The sequence below is a fragment of the Rhineura floridana genome, chromosome 3 (assembly GCF_030035675.1).
Source record: "Rhineura floridana isolate rRhiFlo1 chromosome 3, rRhiFlo1.hap2, whole genome shotgun sequence".
In the NCBI taxonomy this organism is placed as follows: Eukaryota; Metazoa; Chordata; class Lepidosauria; order Squamata; family Rhineuridae; genus Rhineura; species Rhineura floridana.
Genome location: NC_084482.1, coordinates 15,019,217 through 15,038,129, shown reverse-complemented (window position 1 = coordinate 15,038,129; position 18,913 = coordinate 15,019,217). Strand labels below are relative to the sequence as shown.

At 45.2% G+C, this 18,913-nt stretch overlaps 1 pseudogene; it reads right to left on the bottom strand.

The window, feature by feature from the left end:
• Positions 1-7,259: 7,259 nt before the first annotated feature.
• LOC133382691 (5S ribosomal RNA) lies at positions 7,260-7,374 on the bottom strand (annotated as a pseudogene).
• Between the last annotated feature and the right edge of the window lie 11,539 nt (positions 7,375-18,913).

The following is an 18,913-nucleotide window of genomic DNA, read 5'->3' as shown; positions in this document are numbered from 1 at the left end:
ATTGAGTTCCTGGCTGAAGTGAGAGTTAAACTATTTTTTCAGCTCACAACCCCAGCTGCATGCTGCATTCTCTATACTACACTTAGCTGCTGTCCCCTTCAATATTTTACAGTGAAAAATAAGAACACGTGTTTTGTATTAGGTGAACAAGCAATTCATAGTATGATGATGAATGAGCCAAATGAGTGAGCCACTTCCGTGGAGTTTGGTGGTGTGCCCTGCCAAAGGTTTGTGTGTGTGTGTGAAATATTGTTAACTTTAAAATGTACATGCTCCTGGAACCCTAAATGCACCATTCTGCATTTCAGTTATAATCCATTTTCTACAGTCACGTGGCACATCTCAGTCCCAAAGTATTAAATGGGTCCAAATTTCAGTTTTAGCCAGATTGTGTGATGCCCTTCCCTGCAGTCAAAGAGTATTTGCCTGCCTAAATAAGTTCAGTTGTTGCCAAGTGAGCCCCAGTATTAGGTACAAACTGTACACTCAATGAAAGAGTAAGTGCTGTGTCAGTTAGGGTGAAGACAAATGTGCCATTTGTAGGGCAGTATGGGTTATTTGGAAGCACCCTCACTGCATTCAGTCTCTCCTTCCCTTCCTTATTTTGGGGTGAGTAGTGTGTGTGTCTGTGTGGAACATTCAACAGCTTTTCAAAGTGTTCCATTATGAATGAGGAAAAGCCAACTGGGGATGGCACCAATCTATTAATTCCAAATGGGACCTGCAATAAAATGTTGCAGTATGGAGTTTCCATCCCCCACCCAAAAAAGTCCATCAGCATTCCTTGTCCACTGAGCATGCTCAGTCCTCATTTGGGGGGTTTCCTCCATAGGGTTTTCCCCCCTAATGATGTTTGTGCTTCTGCAAATGTCAGGGCTCCTCAAGCCGGCTGCTATCTCCCTCTTGTGCATGTATTATGCTGTTTTTAACATAGGAAGCAGTACTCACCCTCTGAACATCAGAAATATTATTTCTTTAAGGTATGTATAAAGAGACCACTTTTTTTTACAAAGTCAACTACAAGGAGGAAAAATATTTTTGATTTTCCCTTATGTTGCACTGTGGTGGCAGTTGTAGAAATAGTCCTGTGATAGCAATTGGCTAACATCTCTCCCCACACCCTTCCTAAATCATTACAAGAAAGGTGGGTTGTCCACTTGACTTTTGAGAGGATGGGCGAGACTGATCCAGTATTTGACTTACTATAAGGTGGGGGGAACCTGTGGGCCCTCCAGAAGTTTCTGGACTTCAACTCTCATCAGCCCCAGCTAGCATGGCCAATGGTCAGGGATGATGGGAGTTGAAGTTCGGTAACATCTGGAGGCCTGCAGCTTCCTAATCCTGGATTTACTGGTATGAGCGTGTGCAAGGCAGGCTACTAATAAATAAATAAATACAAACGCCTGGTGAATTCTGGTTTGTTCCATGAGTGAAGAAATTCTATGCCTACTTTCACCATTAGATAGAGCTGGAGAAACGGATGGGATTAAATAGATTTATATGGCAATAGGCAAGCAGTGACATAATTGCAGGAGAGTGGCCATCCATCCTCTTTTACATTTTCTCTTCTATTTGAGAGCCGAACAGACTCCCAAGAGGGTCACTGGAGTTGTTGCAAGGGTTGCCACCTCGTAACCCATTTTATTGGCGCAGTCATGTCCCCACAATGAAATGTACTGGGGTATGAAGAGCCATTCAAGTTCTAAGCCTGCTCAAGATTTGGAGGTTTTGGGCCCAACCCTGGACTGTGCTAGCCTGGGCCTGCATCAGCACCTGGCATCCTTGGTCAGCTGCCAGGGCCCACCACCAATCCTGGTCTTGGACCAATGCATACATTGAGAACTCTGGGGCTTTGTGACAGATTTAAAATGGGAGCCAGGAGCCCACTGATGTAGGCCTCAAATCGAGGGCCAGCCAGCTGATGCTGTCTGTGACCTGCCAGACCCTACCCCTTGACACACCAAGTTCCATCCCATTTCCTCCCCCCCTCTGGACACCCCATCACCTTGCTTAGGAGACCAGTATTCTGGGACTCAAAAATTGGAAGGTGGGTTGGCATATTGCTCAGTGTAGCTCTTCCTCTGCACATGGAAGGAAGGGTGGGAAGAAAGGATGGTGGGCTAGATGGGGAAGGAAAAGGAAAAGCAGGAAAAGGGATTTATCGGGGAATGATGAGAATGGAATTTAATCCAGGTGTTCTCAAGCTTCCTTTTTTTTTTTGGTGGACCACATGAAAATTGTTTCAGTGGACTACTTTAGCACTGGCATCATCACAACTAGTGCCATATTGTGTAAATCAAGGGTCCTAAGCCAGGCTGCTGAGAAGTGCCTCTGTAACTGGTGGATTTGCAGGGGGGAAATTCATAGATTGCACCAGCACCATATTATGAAGATCACAGGCCCTAGGCCAGGATGTTGTTACCTGTTTGATACATCTGGCCCTAGTTAAAACAGCCAGTGCAAGTACAGAAATTATTTCTTGACTGTTCAGTAACCTTTCTACAGACCACCTGGATCATGCAGCTGATGGACCACGAGTGGTCCATGGACCACAGTTTGAGAACTTCTGGCTTAGTCATTACAGCATAACTGACCAGAAAACAGTCTGGTTTGCTCCTCTTTCCATCAACTCAGTCTGCAGAAATCAGAATCAGCAGGTGAAGCTTGTCACAGCAGCACAGAGATGAGTATTATTACCTAATGCAGGTGTGGAGAACATGTGGCCCTCCAGATGTTGTTGCACTACAACTCCTCTTGTTCCTCCATAACCATTGGATGTGCTGCCTGAGGCTGGTGGGTGTTGGAGTCTAACAACATCTGGAGGCCCACAGATTCCCTGTCCCTGACCTAATGTCTGCAAGGCACAGGAGCAGGTTTGGTAAAATAGTTGTTAACCCTCAGCACAGTCCAAGAAGCTTGAGATCAGCTCACGGATCTGCTGGAATGTTTTTTTTTAACAAGCCCTCATATTCCATGAATGGCCAAAAGCAGATCTCAAGTTGCTGCTTATTCTCTGTTGCTCTGTGCTTCTTTTTATTGATTAGTTTTATTAATTTTTTAATATGCCAGTTCTTGACTGATTTTATTTATGATTTGTATTGCTGTTCTGGTCCATCTCAAGAGCCCCAAAGAGGCAGAATGATGTGGTGTGTACACTTTTAAAAATAGGATTTTATGATGCCTGTTTCTGAAGATACAGATACACTTGCACACACACAACATAAAATATATTAAAGTGAGTTAATAGTTAACTTCCTTATATATTTATAAGCACAATTATTATTTTTCATTTATATAAAACACTGCCCAAAATGCTTCTGAGTCCACACATACTTGCACTGTCCTATATTTAGGACATGACACAGAGTAGGTTCCTATGTAAGAGGAATCGTTTTCCTGGGAATTACTTCAAGCGGTAAAAGCCATCTTGCACTATACCCTCCTGGCTCTTCCCATTTATTGCTTTGACCTCTGTTTAGCAGGTAGAATTGGCATCCAGTTCCAAAAAACACAGGATCAAAGGAGAATTGCTGGTTTGTGGCTGGAGACAAGTAATAGTTTTTAAGAGAGATTAATATGGTTTGAGAGAGGCCCCATTTCCTATGACGGACAAAGATAACCCTAATTTTTTCTCTCTTTTTCTAAATCAGCTATGCAGATTTGGCAGGTTTTTGAAACAATACAGAAACCTGCAGAACCTATTTACCAGAGGCAAAAATGGGATGAGTATACACACCATGAGCAGTGATCCTCTGATTGTATACAATGAGCTGCAACAGAGGGGTCACAAAATAATTCCACCCTGGGCAGTGGGGTTAGTATATAAATGCAAAAATAAATTAATATAACTAAATAAAATCAATATTAGTATAAGGCTGTTTGTATGATCCCTCTTTCACATCCCTTTCAGACAGACATCTATCGCTTGCCTCCAGACTATATGTTCTGGTTCAGAACAAAAGGAAGGGGCCATAGTTCAGCGGCAGAGCATCTGCTTTTCGTCCTGAAAGTGGAGTTCAGTCTCTGACATCTCCAGGTAAGGCTGGGAAGCCCTGGAGAGCCACTGCCAGTTGGTGTAGTCGACAAGTGTGAGCTGGATGGGCCAAAAGTCTGACTCAGTAAAAAGCAGCTTCCTATGTCCACACCTATACATTTTGTCCCATCAACTAATGTACAGAAGACGTGCTTAAAATACTTCTTGAAGACAGCATCAACAACAAACTCCCTAGCCAGGTGGCATATCTGACACACACACCCCCGACTTTTGGGCTGTGCTATTACGGCACAGACAGGAAGTTCCTGTGGGTCATTTCCTCCTGGCACGGCTATTTCCTTGACGACTCTTGATTTCCCACAAGGCCTTTTTCTCCCATTGCACTGAGGGAGTGAAAATGTGTGTGGATGTAGAGGTGGGAGTAAGGTCGGAAGGAGGCCTTTGCTTGTAAAGCCAACGCAGGTTTCTTTTAGGAGGCTGAGCAGACAGTGGGGTACCGTTGTTGGTCCCAAATGGCAGAAGGTTCAAAGCACAGGGAATGGCTCGGCACATAGCCAGACATGTAGACACACACACACAGTACGTCAGCATTGGAGTTTCACAGAGCAGTTTAAAGCTGTGCTGCGTTTCTACTGGTCTGAGAGGAAAAGTAGCTCAATGGTAGAGCATTTGCTTTGCATGCAGACGGTCCCAGGTTCAATCCCCAGCATCTCCAGGGCTGGGAAAGATTCCCTGTCTGAAACCCTGGAGAGCTGCTGCCAGTCAGTGTAGACAATATTAAGCTAGATAGACCAATGATCTGACTCAGTAGAAGGCATGTTCCTATGATACCCTCCAACTGGCACCTCTTTATTAGCTATGGTTCCAGATGTCTCATTGGCCCATTGTAAATGTAATGCCGCTCTGTCACCTAACTCAGCACGTCCCCTGAGCTTGAGCTCTTTCTCACATGGGCATTCTCTCTCCCACAAACCTAATGCTAACCGCAGTTAGCCTAGATAGCAAACCGACTTTTAACTATTGTAAACCATGGTTAGCATTAAAATTGATGCACGTTTTACACTAACCATAGTTAGCTTCCCAAGTGAAGTGAGGGGAGGGTGCCAGTGCAATAAGCGATGGGGAGTGAGAGGAAAGGAGCACATCAGTGGATGCATGGGTGCTCCTGACTGATGCTTAGATAATTGAGAAGCATTATGTCTGCAATGATCCATTAGGTGTACCACTTTCTGCAACCCACTAAGAGCACAAGTTCCCTATGAATAATCTATACTGTAATGTGCTAAGGCAGGTATGGGGAAGGTATGGCCCTCCAGATGTCGCTGGATTACAACCCCATCATCCCTGACCATTGACCATGCTGGGTGGGGCATGGGAATCCAACAACATCTGGAGGGCCACAGGGTTTCCACCCCTGGAATAAGGGATTTTGTGATGGATTGGAGCTGGAGTCTCTTGTTATTTGTCTGGCTGACATAGATTGATATAGCAATCTGAAGGTCTGTTGACTGTGAGACTTAGGCTCCCTGATTGGCTAGGATGTTTCTATTGTAAGTGTTTCTAGCCATTGGCTGAACTGCTCTGACCCCAGAGAGAGGTAAAGCAAGCAGAAAAAGCCTTGGAAAAGGAGGAGAAAACTTATGGTTTAAAGAGATAATCCATGCCTAGACATCTTTCCTACATGGGTGACATTGGTATTCCCACCTCCTGCCAAGATCTTTCACTGTGTGCCTCAATCCTCTTGAAACCTCCCCCCACACACACACACACCCTCCTCTCTTGCAGTGTGATGTTTCCTTATCAGGAAGAAAGGCTGGGTTGCCTGTAAAACAGAATTGCCTGCTTGCCTGTGTTTAATTTTCAGAGACTTCAAAGGAAAGAATCAGCCACAAAAGCAAACAATGGCTCTTGTCTTATGTTTAGAACTCAGTTTCCGTTAGGCTCAGCCTGGATCCAAGGGAAGAGGGCTACGGTGGCGGAGTAAGGAAACCCGCCACTGTCTGGCCTGATTGAAAGAATGCAAGTGCCACTCCTGATGCTGGGAAAACACCCGCTCTGAACAAGTAATTGTAGTGTTATTCTCTCCTTCCCACAAACAAGTAGATGTGGCAACCCATGGATTAGGGTGGCATAATATTTTTTAAATTGTGTTTTTAAATTGTTTTTTGTGTTTTAAAATTTGTATTTTTGTTTTTAATGTTTTTAATTGCTGTAAACTGCCCAGAGAGCTTCAGCTATGGGACGGTATATAAATGTAATAAATAAACAAATAAATAAATAAAATAATACCCTGGAATTCTATAGAGCAGGATTTAGGGTGCCTCTTCAGAGTATCACTATTTTGCAGGTAGGAAAATAGGTCTGTGCACATAAGTTACCACATCCCCACACCATGTATGGGTGCATGGCTTCCCCCAAACGAATGCTGTGAACTGTAGTGCTGTGAACTGTAGGTCTGTGAGGAGTAAAAGACTGTTTCCAGGATTCCTTGGGGGAAGCCATGTGCTTTAGATGTATAGTGTGGCTGTGACATAATCTGTTGCCCTAGTGCAACGAACCCACTTTCGAAAAGAAACAGACTTTTTGCGGCTTGGAAAGTGAAAGTGAAACGCATTGAAAAGTGTGAGATGAAGGACTGACTAGCTGGAAGACATAAAAACATAAGCAAATCAGGATGTATGCAGGACACATGCTCATTGTCATGTAATGGTCCTGCAAACAGATCTGAACAAACGTTCAGTAAAGGGCGTATATAATTTAACACCACGTAAGCTTTGTACAAACAAATCAGGTTGAACGCTTAGCAAACAGATCATCTGGAGGGCAAAATCACTTCTGGTCTATGTGTCACTCAGGTCAGTCCTTTTCTCATCAATGGATAACTTACAGCTGATGTATGAACCGGTTGTATAGTGATGTGGTTGTTGGATGATAGCATCTTAGGGTGCTTATGTGTTCTGCTTTGCAGATAGTCCTCACTTTGAAGGGCTACTTGCCCAAGTTCAGTTTAAAGATAAGGAACCTTAGAAGGGAGAGCAGGAGGGGCCTTGAAATTGGCCATCAGGAGTTAGCAACACCTGGACATCAGACTGAGAAGGAATCACAGAGCAGCTGGTCACAGTCTTCCTGACAATGATGCGCTGTATTGTTTGTTGTTATATGCCTTCAAGTCGATTACGACTTATGGCGACCCTATGAATCTTTTTTGGATATATTCATAGGGTTTTCACGGTAAGAGGGCTTCAGAGGTGGTTTACCATTGCCTAGCCTACGGCACCCGGTATTCCCAGGCAGTCTCCAAAGTACTATCCAGGCCTGACCCTGCTTAGCTTCTGAGATCAGATGAGATCAGGCGTGTTTAGGGTAGTATGGCCGTAGGCAAGCTGTACTGTATTTCTATTTAAAGTCATTATTTCTCAGTTTGCATCTATACATATAAATAAACATGTGCAAACTGTAAGTAAATAGGTGTGCTCTTCTTGTTCTGTTGTTGAGTGATGCATTTCCTCTTTTTTTGGTAATGTGTAAATGGCCATCCTTCTGTCAGTTCTATCTACTTGATCTGTGGTGGAGCAGTTTAACTGGGCTGGTGCAGGGCATCATAAGCCCTGGACCAAAGTCATTCGGATATACAAGTCACTGCTTGATGCTGCCATCATCCACGTATACGTCGTACTCAACTCCAAGTGTCGAATATTCAAGTCATAGGAACAAAGGAAACTGCCTTATGCCTTTGGTCCATCTAGCTCAGTACTGTCTATGCTGACTGGCCATCTCTACCTGGGAGATGCTGGGGACTGAACCTGGGACCTTCTGCATGCAAAGCAGATGCACTGAGCTATGGCCCTTCCCTTGATGAGAGAGTGAATAGCATAACTGCATTCAAGCTGCCCTCTGAAACACATGGACGTAGCTCGGTGGCAGAGCATCTGCTTGGCATGCAGAAGATCCCAGGTTCAATCCTTGGCATCTCCAGGTAGGGCTGGGAGAGAATTCCGGCCTGAAACCCTGGAGAGCTGCTGCCAGTCAGTGAGAAAATACTTAGCTAGATGGACCAATGGTCCTATGCACATTGTCTTTATTGAGATGTTTTGACCAGGCCACTGCAAGCCACTTAAAAGAGTCCTTGCATTGGTATGGTAAAAATTACCTGAAATGCATGGATGCAGTAGGTAGAGGGGAGACCCCACAAATAAATGACTTGTCATGTGAAGTAGCCTCCAGATGTTGCATTTCTGGCACAGACATTCATTCACACAGCCAGGGTCAGCCCAAGACACTCTGCTACCCAAGGCGAAGGAGAAGATGCAGGCCCCTTCACCCATTCCACGTACAGAAGGAAAGTGGACAGCAGCTGAATGTTCCTTCAACACTGACAATGAGACAGCATCCTCCACCACCACTGAGGGCAGCAGGCTATTTTAGGGGGAGCAGGACAGGCTGCACACACAATTCTGCCCTCTAACACCTTGGGGCTTCTCCCTAGCATCTCCTAATGGTAGAGCCAGCTCTATACACAGCAGACTAACGGTAGGGCTGGACCTGTACACAGCTAACAGTTTTGTCAGGCCCTTGACTGGGGTCATCCAGAGCTGCGGGTAAGATCAGGCCCCCTCTCACAACTCCTCTGCTGTCTGTGCCGAGATACATTGCTCCTTAATGGGGAACCTTAAACATATTTCTTTACTCGCTCTGGATTCCAAGACATGCTGCTGTTGGAGGTCGCTGATTCACAGGGTCGCCATAAGTCGAAATCGACTTGAAGGCACATAACAACAACATCCTGAGACATCTACTGTCTCCTGGTGAAGGAATTCCAAGATTCTGTGGCTCATTTCACAGGATGCTGCTGCTCTTTATGGAACTCTGGTCACCACTGCATTCTAGAGATAACAGCCCTGCCATTGTTTACATGATCATTTATCCAAGGATGAAAGAGAGGTGAGTCAAGATAGAGCTCCCCTATCTTGCCAGCTTGTCTGTCAAGACCAGCCTCTGATTCACCCCGAAATGTATAAACAAATGGAAATGTTGACGTGAATCAAGGGTCTGGTGTTGTCCTAGAATAGCAGTTTACAGGCATCTACAAAAGCATCATCTATATTAATAGAGCCCTGTTGTTGTCCGGATGGGGAGTGTATGTGTGATTCGGCTCCTTGGCATTTTGGAGTCTTGTCTAAACACTGCAGTTCAGCTTGTGCCTAGGTTTCAACCATGGTAGATAATATACTTGTGGTTTTCATACTTTTTTTTTTTACCCATATGGAAGCCTTTCCTGTTTGATTTGTATGTGGCAGACCCCCTTGCGCATTTGCTTTGGGATTTACTGCACATTCCAGAAGATTAGGAAGACAGGAAGCTGCCTTTATGCTAAGCCAGACCGCTGGTCCATCCAGCTCAGCATAGTCTATACTGTCTGGCAGCTGCTCTCCAGGGTCCCAGGCAGGGATCTTTCCCAGCCCTACCTGGAGATGCTAGAGATGAACCTGGGACTTTCTGCATACAAAGTAGATGCTCTGCCGCTGAGCTAAGGCCAGAAGGAGACTATTCCTGGCACCCCAGAGATCACGGAATGGAATAATGTTTTTATCTCGAACTGTTTTTAGAATGCTTTAAATTGCTTTTAGAATGCTTTTTGTTGTCATTGTTCAAAAGTCTGTTGATGTGTTTGCCACATTGGGCTCCTTTGGGAAGAAGGGAGATATAAATTCTAATAATAATAATAATAATAATAATAATAATAATAAAGTGTGCATACTAGCATGCCAGACTTAGTGCTGCCTGAGGCAAAGGACAAGATTTCCCCGCCCTTATTTCACATACAGAAACTGAACTGAACTAGTAGTTGGATCTCAGTTCAACACTGGAAAGAGAAGAGCATCCTCCCACAGCACTTGGGTGCAACTGGCTAGCTTAGAAATGCTGGGCAGGGTGAATGACACACACAGCTCCATTCTGCAACACCTCACTCTTGCTCTCCAACTCACAGCATCTGCTGCCTGAGGTGACCGCCTCACTGTGCCCACTCTGAGGGTCAGTCCTCAGCGGCTTACTGTTTAACTTATTTATCTGTTTATTTTTATTTTAAATATGTTTCTATCTTGCTTTCCTATGAAACATCTCTAATACAATTAAAACAATCTGAATTTAACAATACTAAATAGCACAAATTTTAAACGGTTAAAAAAATTAAAGTAAGATCAACAACACTCATAAGAAGCGGCTTTATACCATGTCAGGCTGCTCATCCATCTAGCCCAGTCTTGTCAGCTCTGACTCGCAGCTGCTCACCAGGATATTAAGATATTTCACATCTTGCTACCTGATCCTTGGAAAAAACAATACCAGGGATTGAACTTGGGACCTTTTGCATTCAAAGTGTATGTTCTGCCTCTGACATACCATTCCTTTCCTCACATTTATTTTATTTATTTATTTATTTATTTATTGTGCTTTTATACCGCCCTTTAGCAATAAGCTGTCAGGGCGGTGTACAACAATAAAAACAGGTTAAAATACAAGTGAGTATAAATAAAATGCACTATAAAACATATGTGAAAACAAGATTGCAACAAAAAAATTGAAATTAACATTTGAAATTTAAAATTTAAATTTAAAAAGCCTGGGCAAAGAGGTAGGTCTTTACCTGGCGCCGAAAAGATAACAAAGAAGGCGCCAGGCGTATCTCGTCAGGGAGGTCGTTCCATAATTCGGGGGCCACTACTGAGAAGGCCCTAGTTCTAGTTATTGCTCTCCGGGCCTCGCTATGCATTGGAACCCGGAGAAGGGCCTTCGACGTCAAGCACAGCGAGCGGGTAGATACATAGCGGGAGAGGCGTTCTACCAGGTATTGCGGTCCGATGCCGTTAAGGGCTTTATAGGTAAGAACCAACACTTTGAATCTGGCCCGGAAACATATTGGTAGCCAGTGCAGTTGGGCCAGAATAGGTGTTATATGGTCAAATTTCTTTGTCCCAGTAAGAACTTTGGCCGCAGCATTCTGACCAGCTGAAGTTTCCGAACCGTCTTCAAAGGTAGCCCTACGTAGAGTGCATTACAGTAATCCAATCTAGAGGTTACCAGAGCATGGATAACTGTGGCGAGGTTGTCCCTGTCCAGGTAGGGTCGTAGTTGGGCCACCAACCGAAGCTGGTAGAACGCATTCCGTGCCACCGAGGCTACTTGAGCCTCCAGTGACAGGAGCGGATCTAATAAGACCCCCAAACTACGGACCTGCTCCTTTAGGGGGAGTGTAACCCCGTCTAGGGCAGGTCGGACATCAACCATCTGGGCAGAGAGCCCCTCCACCAACAGCATCTCAGTCTTGTCAGGATTGAGTCTTAGTTTGTTAGCTCTCATCCAGTCCATTATCGCGGCCAGGCAGCGGTTTAGTACATCAACAGCCTCACCTGAAGAAGATGAAAAGGAGAAGTAGAGTTGCGTATCATCAGCATATTGCTGGAAACGCACTCCAAATCTCCTTATGACCTCACCCAGCAGCTTCATATAGATATTAAAGAGCATGGGGGACAGAACTGAACCCTGCGGGACCCCATATTGGAGTACCCAGGGATTCAAGTAATGCTCCCCAAGCACCAACTTCTGGAGACGATTCTCGAGATAGGAGCGCAGCCACTGCCAAGCAGTGCCTCCAACTCCCAAATCCGCAAGACGCCCCAGAAGGATACCATGGTCGATGGTATCAAAAGCCGCTGAGAGATCCAGGAGAACCAACAGAGTTACACTCCCTCTGTCTTTCTCCAGGCACAGGTCATCATACAGTGTGACCAAGGCTGTTTCTGTACCAAACCCCGGCCGAAAGCCCGATTGAAATGGATCTAGAAAATCAGTTTCATCCAAGAGAGCCTGGAGCTGGCGAGCGACCACACGCTCTAAAACCTTGCCCAGGAATGGAACATTTGCTACCGGTCTATAGTTGTCAAGGTTTTCAGGGTCCAAGGAGGATTTTTTTAGGAGCGGTCTCACCACCGCCTGTTTCAGGCAGGGTTGTACCACTCCCTCTCGTAAAGAGGCATTGATCACCTCCTTGGCCCATCCGTCTGTTCCATTCCTGCTAGCTTTTATTAGCCACGAGGGGCAAGGGTCCAGAGCAGAAGTGGTCGCCCGCACCTGTCCAAGCACCTTGTCCACATCCTCGAGCTGTACCAACTGAAATTCATCCAATAAAACAGGACAAGACTGTGCTCTGGACACCTCATTAGGTTCAACTGTTACAATATTGGAGTCAAGGTCCCGGTGGATGTTCATGATCTTGTCTTGGAAATGTCTCGCAAACTCATTACAGCGGGCTATTGATGGTATTATTGCGTTCTGAGGACCAGAGTGTAAAAGTCCCTGAACAACTTTATAAAGTTCCGCTGGGTGGTTAGAAGATGACTGAATGGAGGCAGCAAAGTACTGCTTCTTCGCTGCCCTCACCGCTTTCACACAGAGCTTGGTAGAGGCCCTCACAAGTGCAAGATTACATCCGTCGGGAGTTCGTCTCCATTTGCACTCAAGCCGTCTCCTTTCTTGCTTCATCAGCTCCGGGGTAAACCACGGAGCCAATTGAGCTCTGCAAAGGAGAGGGCGCACTGGGGCGATCGTGTCAGCTGCCCGGGTCATTTCTGTATTCCACAGATTGACATAGCAGGTAAGACAGCAGACAATATAACCAATGGATCTGAAACCAGCAGCAGGAGCATAATTCAGTTTAAATCCTTAGTAAAAAGACTTAATCTGGCACCATGCTAAATTACAATAATGCAGTCTCCTCCCAAATATGTTTGGGGGAAAGTCTTTCAAAGACCACAGCAAAGACCCTGTTCCTGGACCATCACTGTCTGACTTCTGGTGGTGGGAGCACCTACTGCAGAGAAGAAGGACTTTGGAAGTTGAGCTGAAAGATCAGGGAAGTTTATATGGGAGCATGTTGTCTTTTAGGCACTCTTGGTCCCTTCCAACGTGTTGAGAATTTGAAAGGTCATGACCAGCACTTTTCATTGTGCCTGGAAACAAATTGGTGGGAAAAGCACTCACACTTTAGTACTGCCAATTTTTACATTAAAAAAAAAAAAGTGATACCCGGACCAGGCCAGGAGCAGAATTTGGGGCAGTTGAAAGTCGGAGCCTAGAGGAAAGGGGAGGAAGAGTTTGATATTGGCACCAAAACTAATAGCAGAAGCTTTCTTATCGTTTTACTCCTGGAGTTGGTGCCAGCAGATATAGCAGGCTGCGTCTTTGCTCTTAGGGCCAAACTACGTTATATTAAATGTGTGATTGTGTGTATGCTTGCTTTCTAAACAGAAACTGGGTGGAGGGGGCAAGCTGAATTGGGGCTGCACACGAAGAGGTGTTTAAACCCTCCCCACTGATCCTAATGAAAATGGTCCCCCAAACTGGTATTTGTCGCAGAACCAATAGCAGCTTCCCTCCCACAGCAAGGGGGGTATCTTTGTTGGGCTGCAGTGCAGGGGAGAAAGGGTTAAATGCTCCTCCCCATGGCCTGTAGTCCCAATCCTGATCCCTCCCCTGGTTACTATTTGTAAAAGAAACAGACACATTAAATGTCACCTTGCATTTAACATAATGTGCCCTTACGTTCTAGGGTGGAATGAAGGACCTGCACCAGTAAGAATTATCTCCACTGATGCCACTGCCAAGTTGCTTGGCTTTACTGCCTAAACAGAACCTCATATGTTTCTCATATGAAAATAAGAGTTACTTTGATGTACTTATAATACCCCCTATCAAATTCACACCAAGAATTAGTATCATCATCATTACCTACTCTGCTCCTGGACCTGACTTGGGGGGAAGAGCACTTCAGGAGAGGGGCTGCTCTTTATCCAGGGCAAAACAACCAGAATAGCCACTGACACCATATGTGACTTTAAGAACTGTAACTTCACTGTAACTGTAGCCTCCTCCCTCCTATTCCTTTTTCCTTATGTATCATGTGAGCCTAAGGGTAGGGAGCACCTTAGAACAGATTTTCGCAAGCCACTCTTGTGAGCCTTTTTGGCTAAAGAGCAGGGTATAAATGCTGTAAATAAGTAAATATTACATTCCAATCCTCACCCCAGGAGTAAGTATTGCTCACACATTATTTATTTATTATTTAAAATTGTTACTACTAGTAGTCCTCATTCAGAAGATCACTGCTTGCCATGTGCTATAATCTGCAATAGCCTCTCTTGCTCTGGCTTCTACAGCAGGAAGTGTGAGTAAACTGACCACAACCATTTTCTTCTTTAAAACAGAAGAATGTTTAATAGAGTGTTTAATCTAACAGCAGATCTGGTTGTACTTACTCTAGAATAGCTGTTACTCAACCACATTCAGCATCATTTACTAGATGGATTGGCAGTTATTTGGGAGTGAAAAGGTGGCTAGAAAGCTGATAGACTCTGTGCGCGCTTAACTACAGCCATACACATACACGCACATACACAAATACATATATGCCGCCAATTCTGTCCAAAAATCAAAATAGGGATAGTGATGTACCAGTAACAAATGCCAGGAAACAGAGATTATCCCTGATAAATACAAGCAGATGGAATGTACTAGTGGGACTTGCAACAAAGTGGACTGCCCCCATTCAGTATACTCCATTCTGTTCCATATTCTACTTGCTTTTCCTTCCACACATCTCAACAGTCAGCTTTCTGAGCCCACTGGACATGCTCAGTTTCCATTAGGGTGTGTAGGGGTCGCTTCCTCCCATCCACCCCAATATTTTCTGTACTTCTGCAAACCTTAAGATTTCCCCCAAGCCTGTTGATACTTCCTCCTTGTGCATGGGTTTTGGCTACATAAGGACTGGCGCTCGGAGAATAGAGTTTGCAGCTATTATATATTATATGGCGGTGATGATGACAATTGAACCTGTGTGGCCTAGGGAAGAACACAGAGTCACACTATAGGCTGCCATGCAACAGCAGTTTGTTGGAGCTGATCTCGGCAACCTGGCTGTTGGGCACTAACATGTTACATAGTTCAAAGATGAATACTGAAGTGAAAATGCTGCCACTGATTCCTGCTCCAAATATACCCACTTTATTCAGTATATTCTGGCAGCTGGTCCAGACGTCAATACATTGGCCAGCCACTTTGTCCCCTTGGCTGGCTGACAACTCTGGTGTGAATGGAACACCCCCCGCAAATGGTTGCCATTTCTTTTTTTTAAACTGGCCCTGTTTCTGTGTCCTTAACAGCAGCATGGACTGCAGACATTTCAATGGCGGAATATGGAAGCAAATGGTAGGAAATGTTGTCCCTGATTAAAAGTCCCATGGCAGGTTGCTGTTGAAGATAAAGGGATGGGACCTGTTCAAAAACTGAGAGGCCCCAGGTCTATAGAAGCTGCGTTGCAGAACCCAAGAGCGTAAGAAGTGCCCTGCTGGATCAGGCTAGTGGCCCATCTGGTCCAGCATCCTGTTCAACTTCTCACAGTGGCCAACCGGATACCTCTGGGAAGGCCATAAGCAGGAAGGACCCGAGTCCAACAGCACTCGTCCCACTTGTCATTCCCAGCAATGAACAATCAGCAGAGGTGGGCAAAACATCTTTTCAGGGAAGTTTGTCATGATTCAGCTGCTCATCAAGGACCCCTTGCTTAGCTTTCAAGGATTCCTAGGGTCATATATGCAACACAGTTGGCAGATCTCTGGGGTCTAACCAGTTACGCGCAGCATTTATACATGACAAAAGTCAAAGATTTTGAAACATATGAATGGTTCTCAGCTTGGAGGAGCTTCCTGCAGCACCAGGGTCAGTAGCATCATGGGTCAGCTATATCAGTCATCTGCCAAGGCCCCTGACTGGTAGCAGGGGCTCCATTGCCAACCCCAGAGCTCCTGAGTCTTGCTTTTGCTGCATGGTCACTTGCCCTCTACATCTTGTGTTAACCACAGAATTTGCACTTAAGCGCAGGATTGGGACCCTGGGGGGTAGGTGTGATTTGTAATCTTTGTCCCTTGCTGCAATTCTGGATCTGGGTTGGGCCTCCTGCACCTACATGGGGGAAAAGTTCCTCTTGGAGCAAATGGGAACTCCCCCCCTAGATCAGGAGTGCAGTGGGGGGGGCAAAGGGTTAATGTCCCTCACCTCCCGTCCCAGAGTCCCAGGCTGGCTTTTTGTGAAAGAAGGATCTTGCACTAAAGGGCAAAACAATGCAATTGACACAGTGTGTAGCTTGGCTTTACTAAGCAACTGAGACGCAAGAAAGGAGTAAGGAGAAGGAGTAGCAGCCTCTGGGCAGTGGTACCGATTGGGTCAAACAGACAGGCAAAGAAATGGGCAGCAGCAGCGGTGATGAGGAGGAAATGGGACTACTCAGGGAAGAGGCTTCTGAGGGCCTCCTGCATAAGGTCCCCTAAAATGAGAAGTCGACACAGTGTGGCAGCCCAAGAATGTTAACATTTGCCATGATAAAAGTGCATTGTCTGGCTCATACATAGCACTAAATCATGGCTTGTTTAACAAACCACGAGTTAACCATGAGTTGCCCCATAGAGGATCAAACAAACCAAATATTTTTTTCTCCAAAAATTGTTTTGTTTTTCAGCTGTTCTAACATTGTCCCTTTGTAGCTTCGTGAGCATCTGCAGTAGAAGGGTCAAACAAACCATGTTTAAGGAAGGGATCTGGGTTCACATGTAATGTCAAGCCATGGTTAAAACAAACCAAGGTTTGTAAGGCTACAACAAGCCATTGCTTCAGATCCATGTTTATTATCTGTAAGCAAGCCATAGTTAAGCAGCTGGGGAGGGTTCACACATAACACTAATCCATGGTTTAATAAACCATAGCTTAGTGTCATGTACGATGCAGGAATGGAGCCACGCACATGTCTCTGGACATGCATCTTGGAGCTATGGACAATTTTTCTTGTCTGTTACATGTTCCTGAGTGTTTGGGGAACAGGCATTTCCTTTTTAGACTTAATGTGTTTACCGCAGCAGACAATGGCAGAATTGGTATCCATGCTATCATGTGAAGTGTCTGTCAAAGAAGTCCTGTTAGGGATCCAAAACAGGAAGCCCAGGGCAACAGAGAAGCCCTGTTATGTTTGCAGAGATAATCATGGCAATATAGGCCCTTTGTAATGTTTTAACTTATATAGCATGTTTTTAAAAGTTTTTCCCCCTCTCCAAAACATGGTTTTATTTCTTAACATTATTTTGCATGTTGCTCTGGGTATTTCAGTAGATAGGAAAGTGACTAATACCATACTAAGTGGATAAAAATATCTCTGCCAGATAAAAGAGGAGAGAGGACAAAGTATCTGTCCTTACAGACAGTTTTTGTGAACCTACCATGCACTGAATGACCCCTTTGTGAAGATACGTAGCCACTATTGACAGTGGCTTGAATGACAGCAGACTTATTTTCCTGAATCACTAAAAATCCAGACTGTAGGGTGCTTGAGAATTTCTTCCTCAGACACCCCATTGGCTTGAGTACCTGCCTACACGTTCCACCCCCAGCAATGATTCATGGCAAGAGATCATCAGAGCTTTACTCGCCATCAGCAGAAATACATCCATGCCTGCGCATTGGCAAGACCAATGTTACCACTACACAACCACAAGAGTTTAGGGCAGTGCTTTCGCTGCAGTGATAGATGTTAAAAGGCTTGGCCTTGGTGCTTTTGCAATACATTCTTTTTGCTTCTGCAACAGAATCATAGAGCTGGAAGGCATCCCCAATGGTAATCTAATCCATCCCATGGCCAATGCAGGAAATCTATTGCTACAGCATCCTGCTAGGTGGCCATCCAGCTTCTACTTAAAACCTCTAATGAAGGAGAGTCCGCAGTGTTAGTCTGATTCACTGTTGAACTGCTCATACCATCAGGAAGATCTTCCTAACATTTAGTATACAGTAAGTCCTTTTTCTTGTAATTTGAACCCATTGATTCATGCCCCCCACCCTGGGGAAAACCAAAAACCAAATTTGCTGCATCATTTATGTGACAACCTTTCAAATATGATGAAATTATCATCTCTTAGCAGTCTCTTCTCCACACTTTTCAGTCATAGCATCTCAGCTGTGGAATTCCCTTCCCTTCCTGGAGCCAAGCTTTATGCTTTTTAGGTGTCAGGAGACAAAATGGGATGTACCCAGCATTAGCCATGCCCCACATAGGGCCATTAATTTCATTGAGTGTACTTTGGGTAGGACTTAGCTTGGGTAGGACTATAACCCAATGCTCTTTTTCCAGGCTTGTAATCTGATGTTGTTTTTGTATGCCAGCTGAGGGGCTATAGGATACGGTGGAAGACCTAATATGCCAGCTGAATGGAGATACGCCACTGCTAGGAGATACTGGCAGAGCTGCAGCATGGACTGGCCAAAATGGGGCAGAGACTTGGGAGGGATAGAATTGTCACCAGTAGTGGCTGGTGCCTATTGGGATTGGTATGGCCGAAGGCAGGCCGGCCAATAGTAGGTGGAGCTGGAGCCAATGAAAGGCAGAGCCATTCCCTGATTGGTTGTAAGTAAGGGGGCAGGCAGGTCTGGGCTGGCTAAGGGCAGTGCCCCATTGGTGGGGCAGTGCCCCATTGGTGGGGCAGTGCCCCATTCGCCCTGATGGACCAGCCACCAGTGGCTGCCACAAGGGAGCAGCAAAGATGGAGATGCCCCGACAAAGATCTAACAGTAAAATATTTTTGCACCATTGACATGCATAGCTGGTGTGTTGGTCCATTTCACTGCTTATTACACCAGTGGGGAACCTGCATTCTCCAGATGTTGTTGGGCTCCAGCTCTCATCAGCCCCAGCCAGCATGGCCAATGGTCAAGGACGATGAGAGTTGTGTCCAGAAACACTGGAGGGTCCATAGGTTTCCCCATCTCTGTTTTGTAACAGTGATTCTGAGTCTGAAAAAAACAGAGAACTGGCCAGCAATT